The following is a 17,784-nucleotide window of genomic DNA, read 5'->3' on the forward strand; positions in this document are numbered from 1 at the left end:
TCACAGCATCACAGCAACCACCACCAACTACAGTGGCACCATCACGGCAGCCACCTTCAGTGCCAGCATCTTGGCAGCCACCTCCATTACCAGCATCACGGCAGCCAACAACCCCCTCACCAGCATGTCTCTTGCCCCAATCACCCTTGTCTTGTTGGCATGATGGCCAAAACACAGAAGACAAGGCCAGACAAAGATGTGAGATACAGGATTTGTGTGCTGAGATGCCGCCACAGTCACTGAAAGGTGTTACATAGATGCGTATTATATGGACGCTATATGGATGGCATAAGCATGGTCCGTTTGCTGTGCTTTTTTTTTCTCGCACACATTGACTTGCATTGGCGAGTCTCGTCTGATATATGCAGCCACTTGCAGCATGCTGTGATTTTTTTTTTCTCAGTTCGATCCGAGCTGGGAAAAAAAAATCACAGATGAACACATAATCATTCAATAACAAGAGTCAGAGTGCAATCCAATTTTTTGTTATCAGATTGCACTCGTGTGATTTAAACGCAAATGAGTATGAGCCCTTAGACTCAGCCAAAAGATTGTAGACATACAGTATATCTTATTGCTCTAATAGGCATCTAGTCATTCAACAGAGGCCATTAACTATATATTCTACATGCAGGGCTTGTGAATTGTCCATTATTAAAATAAACAGTATATAAAAAGCAGTGCAGGAGGCAGCAGTGAAGGACATGACAAATATTAATAACAATATGTAAAATAATCACAGGCTGCAATTACCCACCATATTTTTTCTTAAACCATGAAATCAAGTTTTTCTTGCCGTTGTAAATTTGAAATGACAGTGATAGCTATTATGACATCACAAGGCACATGACATCATAGACATCACAATTGGAATAGAATGTATAAATTTCTACACTGCTGCCATCTTGTGTCACTATAACCTGACAGCTGGAAGAGGACGAGTCCAGGTAAGTAGCTCTTTACTTTTAAGCTTTGGTATACTTATAATGTATCCACCGGATTTATCATGGATTGCCGGGAACACTCTGTAATAAGACATTTTCAGGACAACCCCTTGTCTAAATGAGAAATTGCTGACGATCAGTTGATATTAGGTGGGTGGGGGAGGTCAAGTTGGGACATCTTTATGGGGCTCCATTTTTGGGTAGTTTTGCCATTTATGTGGACAAATTATTTTATTATCATTCTCTGTTCTCAGATCTTTGGTTCCTATTGAATTAGGGGCTGACATTGGAGTTGTAGTTTAACCCCTTTAAAGCTCAAGACGTACTAATACGTATCTGCGCCATGGGACTTAAGAGCCTGATACGTATTAGTACGTCTTTGCGATCGCGCCCGCACACAGGCTGTGCGGGTGCGATCGCCGCCGGGTGTCAGCCGATTGTCGCAGCTGAGTCGATCGCAGCATTGCGGGGGCAAGGGGAGGTGATCGGGATACTCGCCTCTCCTGCCGGCGTCCAGCGATGTCTGCCGCGGCTTCCTGGATGTTGCCATGACGACCCAATGTCGTCATGACAACATCTGGGTCACCAGACAGCAGGAAGATATTTTGGCATGCGCAGTGCATGACCAAAGTATCTTCTGCATTTGCAGCGCTGACAGCCTGTATAGCACAGGGCTGGTGCTCCATCCCCATGCTATACAGGCGATCAGAATAAAAAAAGTGAAAGTCCCATAGTGGGACAAAGAATAAAAGTAAAAAAAAGTGTCAGAAAGTGAATAAAAAAAAAATACACCAAAAAGAAAAATATAATGTACCCATCAATAAATATTATTATGGAAAAAAAAACAATAAAAGTACACATATTTGGTATCGCCGCGTCCAGAATGACCTGACCTATAAAACTGTCCCACTAGTTAGCCCTTTCAGTGAACATGGTAAAAAAAATAAATAAAAAATGAAGCAAAAAACAATGCTTTATCATCATACCGCCAAACAAAAAATGGAATAACACGCGATCAAAAAGACGAATATAAATAATAATGATACCACTGAAAACGTCATCTTGTCCCGCAAAAAACAAGCCGCCATACAGCTCCATCAGCCGAAAAATAAAAAAGTTATAGCTCTCAGAATAAAGCGATGCAAAAAAATGATTTTTTCTATAAAATAGCTTTTATTGTGTAAAAGCGCCAAAACATAGAAAATCGATATAAATGTGGTACCACTGTAAACGTACTGACCCGAAGAATAAAGCTACCTTATCAATTTTACCACACGCGGAACAGCATCAAAAAAAAAAAAAAAAAAAAAAAGCATTTCCTGAATTGTTGGTTTTTGTTTATTCTGCCTCCCATTAATCGGAATAGAGAGCAATCAAAATATGTCACGTGCCTGATAATGGCACCAATAAAAACGTCAACTCATCCCTCAAAAAACAAGACGCCACATGACTCTGTCGGCCAAAATATGGAAAAATTATAGCTCTCAAAATATGGCGATGCAAAAACTAGATTTTACGAAAAAATGCGTCTTTTAGTGTGTGACAGTTGTCAATCATAAAAACCCGATATGATTCTGGTATCGCTGTAATCGCACTGACTCGAAGAATAAAGTTGTCTAAACATCGTAAAATATAAACTCTAGGCTTAGGGTTGTGGTAGGGTTGGGGTTAGGGTTAGGGCTAGGGTTAGGGTTGGGCTAGGCCTGAGAGGATGAGATCCGCCCCTATCACTGGGCAAGAAGCCAAAAGCACAAAATAAAAAGAGAAATCCTACTTCCTCCTTCAGGAGGACCTGGAGTGGGCAAACCCAACACATGAGACACCGGGCTAGAGGCCAACCACGACACAAGCTTTAAAGGGAATCTGTCACCCCCTAGGACTTATCAGACCTCTAATATGGGCATAAAGGTTATAGAAATGTAAATCTATACATACTTCTATGGCCCATATTAGAAGGTCTGCTTGCTTTGAAATATCCTGGCTCCGGCATGCTCTCACTCTGGCTCTGGCCTGCCTTTGCCCTGGCTCTGTCCTGCTCTCGCTCTGACTCTGGCCTGCTCTCGCACTGGCTCAGGCCTGCTCTCGCTCTGGCTTCGGCCTGCTCTCGCCCTGGCTCCGGCCTGCCCTTGCTCCGGCCAGCCCTCACCTTTGCTCCGGAAGGCCAGCACCTGCTCTGGCTTCGGCCTGCCCTCGCCTTGGCTCCGGCCTGCTCTCGCCCTGGCTCCGGCCTGCCCTCGCACTGGCTCCGGCCTGCTCTCGCCCTGGCTCCGGCCTGCCCTCGCCCTGGCTCCGGCCTGCTCTCTAACTGGCTCCGGCCTGCCCTCGCCCTGGCTCCGGCCTGATCTCGCTCTGGCTCCGGCCTGCTCTCGCTCTGGCTCTGGCCTGCCTCGCCTTGGCTCCGGCCTGCTCTCGCTCTGGCTCCGGCCTCCTCTCGCTCTGACTCTGGTCTGCCCTCACCTTGGCTCCGGCCTGCTCTCGCCCTTGCTCCGACCTGCTCTCGCCCTTGCTCCGGCCTGCTCTCGCTCTGGCTTCGGCCTGCCCTTGCTCTGGCCAGCCCTCGCCTTTGCTCCGGAAGGCCAGCACCTGCTTTGGCTTCAGCCTGCGCTCGCCTTGGCTCCGGCCTGCTCTCGCCCTGGCTCCGGCCTGCCGTCGCCCTGGCTCCAGCCTGCCCTCGCCCTGGCTCCGGCCTGCCCTCTAACTGGCTCCGGCCTGCCCTCTCTCTGGCTCCGGCCTGATCTCGCGCTGGCTCTGGCCTGCTCTCGCTCTGGCCTGCCTCGCCTTGGCTCCGGCCTGCTGTCGCTCTGGCTCCGGCCTGCTCTGGCTAGGCTCTGTCCTGCCCTCGCCTTGGCTATGGCTTGCTCTCGCCCTGGCTCCTGCTTCCCTAGTCCTGGCTCCGGCCTGCTCTGGCTCTGGCCTGCCCTTGCCTTGGCTCCGATCTGCTCTCGCCCTGGCTCGTGCCTGCTCTCGCTCTGGCTTCGGCCTGCACTCGCCCTTGCTTCGACCTGCCCTTGCTCTGGCTCCTGCCAGCCCTCGCCTTGGCTCCTGCCGGCTCCTGCTCTGGCTTCGGCCTGCCCTCGCCTTGGCTCCGGCCTGCTCTCGCCCCGGCTCCGGCCTGATCTCGCTCTGGCTCTGTCCTGCTCTCGCTCTGGCTCTGGCCTACTCTTGTTCTGGCTCTGGCCTGCACTCACCTTGTCTCCAGCCTGGTCTCGCTCTTGCTTTGGCCTGCCCTCACCTTGTCTCCAGCCTGGTCTCGCTCTTGCTTTGGCCTTCCCTCGCCCTGGCTCCGGCCTGCCCTTGCTTTGGCTCCGGCAAGCCCTCGCCTTGGCTCTGACCAGCTCTCGCCCTGGCTGCGGCCTGCCCTCCCACTGGCTCCGGCTTGCCCTCGCCCTGGCTCCGGCCTGCTCTCCCTCTGGCTCCGGCCTGCCCTCGCCTTGGCTCCAGCATGCTCTTGCTCTGGCTCTGGCCTGCCCTCGTCTTGACTCCGGCCTGCTCTCGCTCTGGTTCTGGCCTGCCTTCGCCTTGGCTCCGGCCTGCTCCTGCCCTGGCTCCGGCCTACCCTCGCCCTGGCTCCGGACTTCCATCTAACTGGCTCCGGCCTTCTCTTGCTCTGGCATCGGCCTGCCCTCGCCCTGGCTCCGGCCTGCCCTTGCTTTGGCTCCAACAAACCCTCGCCTTGGCTCTGGCCAGCTCTCGCCCTGGCTGCGGCCTGCCCTCGCACTGGCTCCGGCCTGCCCTCTAATTGGCTCCGGCCTGCCCTCGATCTGGCTCCGGCCTGCCCTCGCCCTGTCTCCGGCCTGCTCTCCCTCTGGCTACGGCCTGCTCTCACTCTGGCTCATGCCTGCCCTTACTCTGGCTCCGGCCAGCCCTCGCCTTGGCTCCAGCATGCTCTTGCTCTGGCCTGCCCTCGTCTTGACTCCGGCCTGCTCTCGCTCTGGTTCTGGCCTGCCTTCGCCTTGGCTCCGGCCAGCTCTCGCTCTGGCTCAGGCCTACTCTCTTTCTGGCTCTGGCCTGCCCTTGCCTTGGCTCCGGCCTGCTCTCGCTCTGTGGCCTCTTGCCTGCCCTCGCCTTGCCTCCGGCCTGCTCTCGCTTTGGCACCGGTCTGCCCTCTCCCTGGCTCCTGCCTGCTCTCGCTCTGGCTCTGGCCTGGTCTCGCTCTGGCCTGCTCTTGCTCTGGTTCTGGCCTCCCCTTGCCTCGGCTCCGGCCTGCTCTCTCTCTGGCTTGCGCCTGCCCTAGCCTTGGCTCTGGCCTACTCTCGCTCTGGCTCTGGCCTGCCCTCGCCCTGGCTCCGGCCTGCTCTGGCTCTGGCCTTCTCTCGCTCTGGCTCTGGCCTACCCTCTCCTTGGCTCCAGCCTGCTCTCGCACTGACTCTGGTATGCCCTCGCCTTTGCTCCGGCCTCCGCTCGCCCTGGCTCCGGCCTGTTCTCGCTCTGGCTTCGGCCTGCCCTCGCCCTGGCTTCGGCCTGCCCTTGCTCTGACTCTGGCGCGCCTTGGCTCCGGCCTGCCCTGCTCTGACTCTGGCGCGCCTTGGCTCCGGCCAGCTCCTGCTCTGTCTCCGGCCTGCCCTCGCCTTGGCTCCGGCCTGCTCTCGTCCTGGCTCCGGCCTGCCCTCGTCCTGGCTCCGGCCTGCCCTCGTCCTGGCTCCGGCCTGCCCTCGTCCTGGCTCCGGCCTGCCCTCGCTATTTCTCCGGCCTGCCCTCGCTCTTGCTCCGGCCTGCCCTTGCCCTGGCTCCGGCCTGTTCTCTCTCGGTCTAGCTCCGGCCTGCCCTCGTCCTGGCTCCGGCCTACTCTCACTCTGGCTCCGGGCTGCCCTCGCCTTATCTCCGGCTGCTCTCGCTCTGGCTCCGGCCTGCTCTCGCTCTGGCTCCGGCCTGCCCTCACCCTGTCTCTGGCGTGCTCTCGATCTGTCCTGCTCTCGCCCTGGCTCCGGCATTCTCTCGCTCTGGTTTTGGCCTGCCGTCGCCTTGGATCCGGCCTGCTCTCGCTCTGGCTCCAGCCTGCTCTCGCTCTGGCCTGCCTTTGCCTTGGCTCCGGCCTGCACTCACTCTGGCTTTGGCCTGCCTTTGCTTCGGCCTGCACTCGCTCTGTCTCTGGCCTGCTCTCTCTCTGACCTGCCCTCAGGGACTTGGCTCCACTATGCCACAGCTCTGGCTCCGGCCTACCCTCCCTCGCCTTGGCTACGTCCTGCTCTCTCCCTGGCTCTGAACTGCTCTCGCTCTGTCTCTGGCCTGCCCTCGACCTGGCTCTGGCCTGCTCTCTCTCTGGCTCCTGCCTGCCCTCGCCCTGACTCCGGACTGCCCTTCCTCTGGCTCCGGCCAGCCCTCGCATTGGCTCCGGCCTGCTCTCGCCCTGGCTCTGGCCTTCCCTTGCCTTGGCTCTGGCCTGCTCTCGCTCTGGCCTTCCCTTGCCTTGGCTCCGGCCTGCTCTTGGCCTGGCTCCGGCCTGCTCACGCTCTGGCTCTGGCCTGCCCTCGCACGGGCTCCGACCTGCTATGGATCTGGCTCTGGCCTGCCCTCGCTTTGGCTCCGGCCTCCTCTCGCCCTGGCTCCGGCCTGCTCTCGCTCTGGCTCTCGCCTGCCCTCGCCTTGGCTCTGGCCTGCTCTCTCTCGTCTTGGCTCCGGCCTGCTCTCCCTCTGGCTCCGGCCTGCCCACGCCCTTGCTCCGGCCTGCCCTTGCTCTGGCTCCAGCCAGCCCTCACCTTGGCTCCGGCCTGCTCTTGCCCTGGCTCCGCCTGCTCTTGCTCTACCTCTGGCCTGCCGTCACCCTGGCTCCGGCCTGCTCTCGCTCTGGCCTGCCCTTGCCTTGGCTCCGGCCTGCTCTCGCCCTTGCTCTTGCTTGCTCTCACTTTAGCTTTTGCCTGTCCTCTCCTTGTCTCCGGCCTGCTCTCGCACTGGCTCCGGCCTGCCCTCGTCCTGGCTCCGGAGGCCTGCTATCTCTCTGTCTCCTTCCTGCCTGCCCTCTCCTTGGCTCCTGCCTATTCTCGCCCTACTACCTGCTCTCTCCTTGGCTCCGGCCTGCTCTCGCTCTGGTTCCAGCCTGCCCTTACCTTGCCTCATGCCTGCTCTCTATCTGACCTGACCTCAACTTGACTCCGGCCTACTCTCGCTCTGGCTCCGGCCTGCCCTCGCTCTGGCTCCGGCCTGCCCTTGCCTTGGCTCCGGCCTGCCCTTGCCTTGGCTCCGGCCTGCCCTTGCCTTGGCTCCGGCCTGCCCTCGCTCTGACTCTGGTCTGCCTTCGCCTTGGCTCCGGCCTGCTCTCGCCCTTGCTCCGGCCTGCTTTCGCTCTGGCTTCAGCCTGCACTCGCCCTGGCTCCGGCCTGCCCTTGCTCTGGCTCTGGGCAGCCCTCGACTTGGCTCCGGCCAGCTCCTGCTCTGGCTCCGGCCTGCCCTCGCCTTGGCTCCGGCCTGCTCTCGCCCTGGCTCCGGCCTCCCCTCACCCTGACTCCGGCCTGATCTGGCTCTGGCCTGCTCTCGCTCTGGCTCTGAGAGTCTGCCCTCGCCCTGGCTCCAGCCTGCTCTAGCTCTGGCTGAGGCCTGTTCTCTTTCTCTGGCTCTGGCCTGCCCTTGGCTCCGGCCTGCTCTCGCTCTGGCTCCGGCCTGCCCTCGCCCTGTCTCTGGCCTGCTCTCGATCTGTCCTGCTCTCGCCCTGGCTCCGGCATTCTCTCGCTCTGGTTTTGGCCTGCCGTCGCCTTGGATCCGGCCTGCTCTCGCTCTGGCTCCAGACTGCTCTCGCTCTGGCCTGCCTTTGCCTTGGCTCCGGCCTGCACGCACTCTGGCTTTGGCCTGCCTTTGCTTCGGCCTGCACTCGCTCTGGCTCTGGCCTGCCCTCAGGGACTTGGCTCCACTATGCCACAGCTCGGGCTCCGGCCTACCCTCGCCTTGGCTACGTCCTGCTCTCTCTCTGGCTCTGAACTGCTCTCGCTCTGTCTCTGGCCTGCCATCGACCTGGCTCCGGCCTGCTCTCTCTCTGGCTCCTGCCTGCCCTCGCCCTGACTCCGGCCTGCCCTTCCTCTGGCTCCAGCCAGCCCTCGCATTGGCTCCGGCCTGCTCTCGCCCTGCCTCTGGCCTTCCCTTGCCTTGGCTCTGGCCTGCCCTCGCTCTGGCCTGCCCTTGCCTTGGCTCCGGCCTGCTCTTGCCCTGGTTCCGGCCTGCTCACGCTCTGGCTCTGGCCTGCCCTCGCACTGGCTCCGACCTGCTATGGATCTGGCTCTGGCCTGCCCTCGCTTTGGCTCCGGCCTCCTCTCGCCCTGGCTCCGGCCTCCTCTCGCCCTGGCTCCGGCCTGCTCTCGCCCTGGCTCCGGCCTGCTCTCGCTCTGGCTCTCGCCTGCCCTCGCCTTGGCTCTGGCCTGCTCTCTCTCGCCTTGGCTCCGGCCTGCCCACGCCCTTGCTCCGGCCTGCTCTTGCTCTGGCTCCAGCCAGCCTTCACCTTGGCTCCGGCCTGCCCTCGCCCTGGCTCCAGCCTGCTCTAGCTCTGGCTAAGGCCTGTTCTCTTTCTCTGGCTCTGGCCTGCCCTTGGCTCCGGACTGCTCTCGCTCTGGCTCTGGCCTGTTCTCGCTCTGGCCTGTTGTCGCTCTGGCTCTGGCCTGTTCTCGCTCTGGCTCTGGCCTTCCCTCGCCTTGGCTCTGGCCTGCTCTTGCTCTGGCTCTGGCCTTCCCTCGCCTTGGCTCCGGCCTGCTCTTGCTCTGGCTCTGGCCTGCCCTCGCCCTAGCTCCGGCCTGCTCTCGCTCTGGCTCTGGCCTGCCCTCGCCCTGGCTCCGGCCTGCTCTCTTTTTGGCTCTGGCCTGCCATCGCCCTGGCTCCGGCCTACTCTCTCTCTGGCTCCGGCCTACTCTCTCTCTGGCTCTGGCCTGCTCTCGCTCTGGCTCTGGCCTCGCCCTGGCTCCTGCCTGTTCTCGCCCTGGTTCCGGCCTGCCCTTACCTTGACCCGGTCCTTCTCTCGTTCTGGCTCTGGCCTGCCCTTGCCTTGGCTCTGGCCTACTCTCGCTCTGGCTCTGGCCTGCCCTCGACTTGGCTCCGGTCTGCTCTCGTTCTGGCTCTGCCCTGCTCTCTCTCTGGCTCTGCCCTGCTCTCTCTCTGGCTCCGGCCTGCTCTGGATCTGGCTCCGGCCTGCTCTCGCTCTGGCTCCGGCCTGATCTCGCTCTGGCTCCGGCCTGCTCTCGCTCTGGCTCCGGCCTGCTCTCTCTCTGGCTTGCCCTCGCCTTGGCTCCGGCCTGCTCTCGCCTTGTCTCCGGCCTGCCCTCTCTCTGGCTCTGGCCTGCCCTCGCCCTGGCTCCGGCATGTTCTCGCCCTGGCTCTGGCCTACTCTTGTTCTGGCCTGCTCTCCCTCTGGCCTCGCCCTGTCTCCGGCCTGCTCTCGCCCTTGTTCCGGCCTGCCCCTGCCTTGGCTCCGGCCTTCTCTCGCTCTGGCTCTGGCCTGCCCTTGCCTTGGCTCTGGCCTACTCTCGCTCTGGCTCTGGTGTGCCTTCGCCTTGGATCCGGCCTGCTCTCGCCCTGACTCTGGCCTGCTCTGGATCTGGCTCTGGCCTGCCCTCGCCTTGGCTCCGGCCTGCTCTCGCTCTGGCCTGCCCTCACCTTGGCTCCGGCCAGCCCTCGCCTTGGCTTCGGCCTGCTCTCTCCTTGGCTCCGGCCTGCTCTCGCTCTGGCTTCGGCCTGCCCTCGCTATGGCTCCGTTGAGCCCTCGCCTTGGCTCCGGCCTGCTCTCGCTCTGGCCTGCTCTTGCCCTGCCTCTGGCCTGCCCTCGCCCTGGCTCCGGCCTGCTCTTGCTCTGGATCTGGCCGGCTCTTGCTCTGGCTCTGGCCTGCCCTTGTCTTGACTCTGGCCTGCTCTTGCTCAGGCCTGCACTTGCTCTGGCTCCGGCCTGCTCTCTCTATGGCTCTCGCCTGCCCATTCCTTGGCTCCGGCCTGCTCTCGCCCTTGCTCTTGCTTGCTCTCGCTCTGGCTCTTGCTTGCTCTCGCTCTGGCTCTTGCCTGTCCTCTCCTTGTCTCCGGCCTGCTCTCGCACTGGCTCCGGCCTGCCCTCGTCCTGGCTCCGGAGGCCTGCTATCTCTCTGGCTCCTGCCTGCCCTCTCCTTGGCTCCTGCCTGCTCTCGCTCTGGTTCCAGCCTGCCCTTACCTTGCCTCATGCCTGCTCTCTATCTGGCCTGCCCTCAACTTGACTCCGGCCTACTCTCGCTCTGGCTCCGGCCTACCCTCGCTCTGGCTCCGGCCTGCCCTTGCCTTGGCTCCGGCCTGCCCTCTCCTTGGCTCCGGCCTGCTCTCGCTCTGACTCTGGTCTGCCTTCGCCTTGGCTCCGGCCTGCTCTCGCCCTTGCTCCTGCCTGCTTTCGCTCTGGCTTCGGCCTGCACTCGCCCTGGCTCCGGCCTGCCCTTGCTCTGGCTCTGGGCATCCCTCGCCTTGGCTCCGGCCAGCTCCTGCTCTGGCTCCGGCCTGCCCTCGCCTTGGCTCCGGCCTGCTCTCGCCCTGGCTTCGGCCTGCCCTCCCCCTGGCTCCGGCCTGATCTCGTTCTGGCTCTGGCCTGCTCTCGCTCTGGCTCTGAGAGTCTGCCCTCGCCCTGGCTCCAGCCTGCTCTAGCTCTGGCTGAGGCCTGTTCTCTTTCTCTGTCTCTGGCCTGCACTTGGCTCTGGACTGCTCTCGCTCTGGCTCTGGCCTGTTCTCGCTCTGGCCTGTTCTCGCTCTGGCTCTGGCCTGTTCTCGCTCTGGCTCTGGCCTGTTCTCCCTCTGGCTCTGGCCTTCCCTCGCCTTGGCTCCGGCCTGCTCTTGCCCTGGCTCCGGCCTGCTCTTGCTCTGGCTCCGGCCTGCCCTCGCCCTGGCTCCGGCCTGCTCTCGCTCTGGCCTGCCCTCGTCCTGACTCCGGCATTCTCTCGCTGTTGCACAGTCCTGCTCTCGATCTGGAACTGACCTGCTCTCGCTCTGGCCTGCCCTCACCTTGTCTCTGGCTTGCTCTCGCTCTGGCTCTGGCCTGTCCTCGCCTTGGCTCCAGACTTCTCTCGCTCTGGATTTCGCCTGCCCTAGCCTTTGCTCTGGCCTACTTTCGCTCTCTCTGGCTTGCCCTTGCCCAGGCTCCGGCCTGATCTTGCTCTGGCCTGCCCTCGTCTTGGCTCCAGCCTGCTCTCGCTTTGACTCTGGTCTGCCCTCGCCCTGGCTCCGGCCTGCCCTCGCCTTGGCTCCGGCCTGCTCTCGCTCTGACTCTGGTCTACCCTCGCCCAGGCTCCGGCCTGCTCTGGCTTTAGCTCTGTCCTGCCCTCGCCTTGGCTAAGGCCTGCCCTCATCCTGGCTCCGGCCTGCTCTCGATCTGACTCTGGTCTGCCCTCGCCCTGGCTCCGGCCTGCCCTCGCCTTGGCTCCGGCCTGCTCTCGCTCTGACTCTGGTCTGCCCTCGCCCAGGCTCCAGCCTGCTATGGCTCTAGCTCTGTCCTGCCCTCGCCTTGGCTACGGCCTGCTCTCGCTCTGGCTTCGGCTTGCCCTCCTCCTGGCTCCGGCCTGCTCTCGCTCTGGCCTGCCCTCGCTCTGGCCTGCTCTCGCCCTGACTCCGGCATTCTCTCGCTCTTGAACTGGCCTGCTCTCGATCTGGAACTGACCTGCTCTCGTTCTGGCTCTGGCCTGCCCTCACCTTGTCTCCGGCTTGCTCTCGCTCTGGCTCTGGCCTGTCCTCGCCTTGGCTCCGGACTTCTCTCTCTCTGGCTCTCGCCTGCCCTAGCCTTGGCTCTGGCCTACTTTCGCTCTCTCTAGCCTGCTCTTGCCCTGGCTCCGGCCTGATCTCTCTCTGGCCTGCCCTCGCCCAGGCTCCGGCCTGCTCTCGCTTTCCTCGCCCTGGCTCCGGCCTGCCCTCGCCTTGGCTCCGGCCTGCTCTCGCTCTGACTCTGGTCTGCCCTCCCCCACGCTCCGGCCTGCTCTGGCTTTAGCTCTGTCCGGCCCTCGCCTTGGCTACGGCCTGCCCTCAACCTGGCTCCGGCCTGCTCTCGCCCTGGCTCCGGCCTGCTCTCGCTCTGGCTTCAGCCTGCCCTCGCCCTGGCTCCGGCCTGCCCTTGCTCTGGCTCCGGCCTGCCCTTATTCTGGCTCCGGCCAGCTCCTGTTCTGGCTCCGGCCAGCCCTCGCCTTGGCTCCAGCCTGCTCTTTCTTGCTCTGGCTCTGGCCTGCCCTCGTCTTGACTCCGGCCTGCTCTCGCTTTGGTTCTGGCCTGCCTTCGCCTTGGCTCCGGCCTGCTCTCGCTCAGGCCTAATCTCTCTTTGGCTCTGGCCTGCCCTTGCCTTGGCTCCGGATTGCTCTCGCTCTGGCACTGGCCTGATCTCGCTCTGGCACTGGCCTGCTCTCGTTCTGGCTCTTGCCTGTCCTCACCTTGGCTCCGGCCTGCCCTCGCTCTGGCCTGCCGTCGCCTTGGCTCCGGCCTGGTCTTGCCCTGGCTCCGGCCTGATCTCGCTCTGGCCTGCCCTCGCCTTGGCTCCGGCCTGCTCACTCTGACTCTGGTCTGCCCTCGCCCAGGCTCCGGCCTGCTCTGGCTCTAGCTCTTTCCTGCCCTCGCCTTGGCTCCGGCCTGCCCTCGCCTTAGCTCCGGCATGCTCTCGCCCTGGATCCGGCCTGCCCTTGGCCTGGCTCCGGCCTGCCCTCTAACTGGCTCCGGCCTGCCCTCTAACTGGCTCCGGCCTGCCCTCCCTCTGGCTCCAGCCTGCCCTCCCTCTGGCTCCGGCCAGCTCCTGCCCTCGACTTGGCTCCGGCCTGCCCTTGCCTTGGCTCCGGTCTGCTCTCGCCCTGGCTCCGGCCTGCCCTCGCCCTGGCTCCGGCCTGCTCTCACTCTGCCTCCGGCCTGCCCTCACCTTGGCTCCGGCCTGCTCTCGCTCTGGCTCCGGCCTGCTCTCGCTCTGGCTCCGGTCTGCCCTCGCCCTTTCTCCGGCCTGCTCTCGCTCTGGCCTGCCCTCGTCCTGACTCCGGCATTCTCTCGCTGTTGCACAGTCCTGCTCTCGATCTGGAACTGACCTGCTCTCGCTCTGGCCTGCCCTCACCTTGTCTCTGGCTTGCTCTCGCTCTGGCTCTGGCCTGTCCTCGCCTTGGCTCCAGACTTCTCTCGCTCTGGATTTCGCCTGCCCTAGCCTTTGCTCTGGCCTACTTTCGCTCTCTCTGGCTTGCCCTTGCCCAGGCTCCGGCCTGATCTTGCTCTGGCCTGCCCTCGCCCTGGCTCCGGCCTGCCCTCGTCTTGGCTCCGGCCTGCTCTCGCTCTGACTCTGGTCTGCCCTCGCCCAGGCTCCGGCCTGCTCTGGCTTTAGCTCTGTCCTGCCCTCGCCTTGGCTAAGGCCTGCCCTCATCCTGGCTCCGGCCTGCTCTCGATCTGACTCTGGTCTGCCCTCGCCCTGGCTCCGGCCTGCCCTCGCCTTGGCTCCGGCCTGCTCTCGCTCTGACTCTGGTCTGCCCTCGCCCAGGCTCCAGCCTGCTATGGCTCTAGCTCTGTCCTGCCCTCGCCTTGGCTACGGCCTGCTCTCGCTCTGGCTTCGGCTTGCCCTCCTCCTGGCTCCGGCCTGCTCTCGCTCTGGCCTGCCCTCGCTCTGGCCTGCTCTCGCCCTGACTCCGGCATTCTCTCGCTCTTGCACTGGCCTGCTCTCGATCTGGAACTGACCTGCTCTCGTTCTGGCTCTGGCCTGCCCTCACCTTGTCTCCGGCTTGCTCTCGCTCTGGCTCTGGCCTGTCCTCGCCTTGGCTCCGGACTTCTCTCGCTCTGGCTCTCGCCTGCCCTAGCCTTGGCTCTGGCCTACTTTCGCTCTCTCTAGCCTGCTCTTGCCCTGGCTCCGGCCTGATCTCTCTCTGGCCTGCCCTCGCCCAGGCTCCGGCCTGCTCTCGCTTTCCTCGCCCTGGCTACGGCCTGCCCTCGCCTTGGCTCCGGCCTGCTCTCGCTCTGACTCTGGTCTGCCCTCCCCCACGCTCCGGCCTGCTCTGGCTTTAGCTCTGTCCTGCCCTCGCCTTGGCTACGGCCTGCCCTCATCCTGGCTCCGGCCTGCTTTTGCTCTGGCTCTGGCCTGCCCTCTCCTTGGCTCCGGCCTGCTCTCGCCCTGGCTCCGGCCTGCTCTCGCTCTGGCTTCAGCCTGCCCTCGCCCTGGCTCCGGCCTGCCCTTGCTCTGGCTCCGGCCTGCCCTTATTCTGGCTCCGGCCAGCTCCTGTTCTGGCTCCGGCCAGCCCTCGCCTTGGCTCCAGCCTGCTCTTTCTTGCTCTGGCTCTGGCCTGCCCTCGTCTTGACTCCGGCCTGCTCTCGCTTTGGTTCTGGCCTGCCTTCGCCTTGGCTCCGGCCTGCTCTCGCTCAGGCCTAATCTCTCTTTGGCTCTGGCCTGCCCTTGCCTTGGCTCCGGATTGCTCTCGCTCTGGCACTGGCCTGATCTCGCTCTGGCACTGGCCTGCTCTCGTTCTGGCTCTTGCCTGTCCTCACCTTGGCTCCTGCCTGCTCTCGCTCTGGCCTGCCGTCGCCTTGGCTCCGGCCTGGTCTTGCCCTGGCTCCGGCCTGATCTCGCTCTGGCCTGCCCTCGCCTTGGCTCCGGCCTGCTCTCGCTCTGACTCTGGTCTGCCCTCGCCCAGGCTCCGGCCTGCTCTGGCTCTAGCTCTGTCCTGCCCTCGCCTTGGCTCCGGCCTGCCCTCGCCTTAGCTCCGGCATGCTCTCGCCCTGGATCCGGCCTGCCCTTGGCCTGGCTCCGGCCTGCCCTCTAACTGGCTCCGGCCTGCCCTCCCTCTGGCTCCGGCCTGCCCTCCCTCTGGCTCCAGCCTGCCCTCCCTCTGGCTCCGGCCAGCTCCTGCCCTTGACTTGGCTCCGGCCTGCCCTTGCCTTGGCTCCGGTCTGCTCTCGCCCTGGCTCCGGCCTGCCCTCCCCCTGGCTCCGGCCTGCCCTCGCCCTGGCTCCGGCCTGCTCTCGACCTGGCTCCGGCCTCCTCTCGCTCTGAATCTGGCCTGCCCTCGCCCTGGCTACGGCCTGCTCTGGCTCTGTCCTGCCCTCGCCTTGGCTCCGGCCCGTTCTCGCCTAGGCTCCGGCCTGCCCTCGTCCTGGCTCCAGCCTGCTCTCGCTCTTGCCTGCCCTCGCTTTGGCTCTACCCTACTCTCGCTCTGGCTCTGGCCTGCCCTCGTCATGGCTCCGGCCTGCTCTCGCTCTCGCATGCCCTCGCCTTGGCTCCGGCCTCCTCTCGCTCTGACTCTGGCCTGCCTTCGCCCTGGCTCCGGCCTGCTCTGGCTCTGTCCTGCCCTCACCTTGGCTCCGGCCTGCTCTCGCCCAGGCTCCGGCCTGCCCTCGTCCTGGCTCCGGCCTGCCCCCGCTTTGGCTCCGGCTTGCTCTCGCCTTGGCTTCGGCCTGCTCTCGCCCTGGCTCCGACCTGCTATGGCTCTAGCTCTCTCCTGCCCTCGCCTTGGCTACGGCCTGCTCTCGCCCTGGCTCCGGCTTGCCCTCGTCCTAGCTCCGGCCTGCTCTAGCTCTGGCTCTGGCCTGCCCTCGCCCTTTCTCCGGCCTGCTCTCGCTCTGGCCTGCTCTCGCCCTGACTCCGGCATTCTCTCGCTCTTGCACTGGCCTGCTCTCGATCTGGAACTGACCTGCTCTCGTTCTGGCTCTGGCCTCCCCTCACCTTGTCTCCGGCTTGCTCTCGCTCTCTCTGGCCTGCCCTTGCCCTGGCTCCGGCCTGATCTCGCTCTGGCCTGCCCTCGCCTTGGCTCCAGCCTGCTCTCGCTTTGACTCTGGTCTACCCTCGCCCAGGCTCCGGCCTGCCCTCGCTTTCCTCGCCCTGGCTCCGGCCTGCCCTCGCCTTGGCTCCGGCCTGCTCTGGCTTTAGCTCTGTCCTGCCCTCGCCTTGGCTACAGCCTGCTCTCGACCTGGCTCCGGCTTGCCCTCATCCTGGCTCTGGCCTGCTCTTGCTCTGGCTCTGGCCTGCCCACTCCTTGGCTCCGGCCTGCTCTCGCCCTGGCTCCGGCCTGCTCTCGCTCTGGCTTCAGCCTGCCCTCGCCCTGGCTCCGGCCTGCCCTCGCCTTGGCTTCGGCCAGCTCCTGTTCTGGCTCCGGCCAGCCTTCGCCTTGGCTCCAGCCTGCTCTTTCTTGCTCTGGCTCTGGCCTGCCCTCGTCTTGACTCCGGCCTGCTCTCTCTTTGGTTCTGGCTTGCCTTCGCCTTGGCTCCGGCCTGCTCTCGCTCAGGCCTACTCTCTCTCTGGCTCTGGCCTGCCCTTACCTTGGCTCCGGACTGCTCTCGCTCTGGCACTGGCCTGATCTCGCTCTGGCACTGGCCTGCTCTCGTTCTGTCTCTTGCCTGCCCTCACCTTGGCTCCGGCCTGCTCTCGCTCTGGCCTGCAGTCGCCTTGGCTCCGGCCTGCTCTTGCCCTGGCTCCGGCCTGATCTCGCTCTGGCCTGCCCTCGCCTTGGCTCCGGCCTGCTCTCGCTCTGACTCTGGTCTGCCCGCCTGCTCTGGCTTTAGCTCTGTCCTGCCCTCGCCTTGGCTACGGCCTGCTCTCGACCTGGCTCCGGCTTGCCCTCATCCTGGCTCCGGCCTGCTCTTGCTCTGGCTCTGGCCTGCCCACTCCTTGGCTCCGGCCTGCTCTCGCCCTGGCTCCGGCCTGCTCTCGCTCTGGCTTCAGCCTGCCCTTGCCCTGGCTCCGGCCTGCCCTTGCTCTGGCTCCGGCCAGCTCCTATTCTGGCTCCGGCAAGCCCTTGCCTTGGCTCCAGCCTGCTCTTTCTTGCTCTGGCTCTGGCCTGCCCTCGTCTTGACTCCGGCCTGCTCTCGCTTTGGTTCTGGCCTGCCTTCGCCTTGGCTCCGGCCTGCTCTCGCTCAGGCCTACTCTCTCTCTGGCTCTGGCCTGCCCTTGCCTTGGCTCCGGACTGCTCTCGCTCTGGCACTGGCCTGATCTCGCTCTGGCGCTGGCCTGCTCTCGTTCTGTCTCTTGCCTGCCCTCACCTTGGCTCCGGCCTGCTCTCGCTCTGGCTCTGGCCTGCAGTCGCCTTGGCTCCGGCCTGCTCTTGCCCTGGCTCCGGCCTGATCTCGCTCTGGCCTGCCCTCGCCTTGGCTCCGGCCTGCTCTGGCTTTAGCTCTGTCCTGCCCTCGCCTTGGCTCCGGCCTGCGCTCGCCTTAGCTCCGGCCTGCCCTCTCACTGGCTCCGGCCTGCCCTCCCTCTGGCTCCAGCCTGCCATCGCCCTGGCTCCGGCCTGCTCTTGCCCTGGCTCCGGCCTGCTCTTGCCCCTTGGCTCCGGACTTCTCTTGCTCTGGCTCTCGCCTGCCCTAGCCTTGGCTCTGGCCTACTTTCGCTCTCTCTGGCCTGCCCTTGCCCTGGCTCCGGCCTGATCTCGCTCTGGCCTGCCCTCGCCTTGGCTCCAGCCTGCTCTCGCTTTCCTCGCCCTGGCTCCGGCCTGCCCTCGCTCTGACTCTGGTCTGCCCTCGCCCAGGCTCCGGCCTGCTCTGGCTTTAGCTCTGTCCTGCACTCGCCTTGGCTAAGGCCTGCTCTCGACCTGGCTCCGGCTTGCCTTCATCCTGGCTCCGGCCTGCTCTTGCTCTGGCTTGCCCTCTCCTTGGCTCCGGCCTGCTCTCACCCTGGCTCCGGCCTGCTCTCGCTCTGGCTTCAGCCTGCCCTCGCCCTGCTCCGGCCTGCCCTTGCTCTGGCTCCGGCCAGCTCCTGTTCTGGCTCCGGCCAGCCCACGCCTTGGCTCCAGCCTGCTCTTTCTTGCTCTGGCCTGCCCTCGTCTTGACTCCGGCCTGCTCTCGCTTTGGTTCTGGCCTGCCTTCGCCTTGGCTCCGGCCTGCTCTCGCTCAGGCCTATTCTCTCTCTGGCTCTGGCCTGCCCTTGCCTTGGCTCCGGACTGCTCTCGCTCTGGCACTGGCCTGATCTCGCTCTGGCACTGGCCTGCTCTCTTTC

The 17,784-nt window shown here is 63.7% G+C and overlaps 1 long non-coding RNA gene across 1 annotated transcript in view; it reads left to right on the forward strand.

Moving 5' to 3' along the window:
- The window catches only part of LOC141184084 (uncharacterized), an 80,410-nt gene that overhangs the window by 7,485 nt on the left and 55,141 nt on the right, over positions 1 to 17,784 (forward strand). The window lies entirely within an intron of this gene.

Source organism: Phyllobates terribilis, unplaced genomic scaffold, assembly GCF_046119375.1.
Source record: "Phyllobates terribilis strain yellow unplaced genomic scaffold, ASM4611937v1 Scaffold_40__1_contigs__length_11209783, whole genome shotgun sequence".
NCBI lineage: Eukaryota > Metazoa > Chordata > Amphibia > Anura > Dendrobatidae > Phyllobates > Phyllobates terribilis.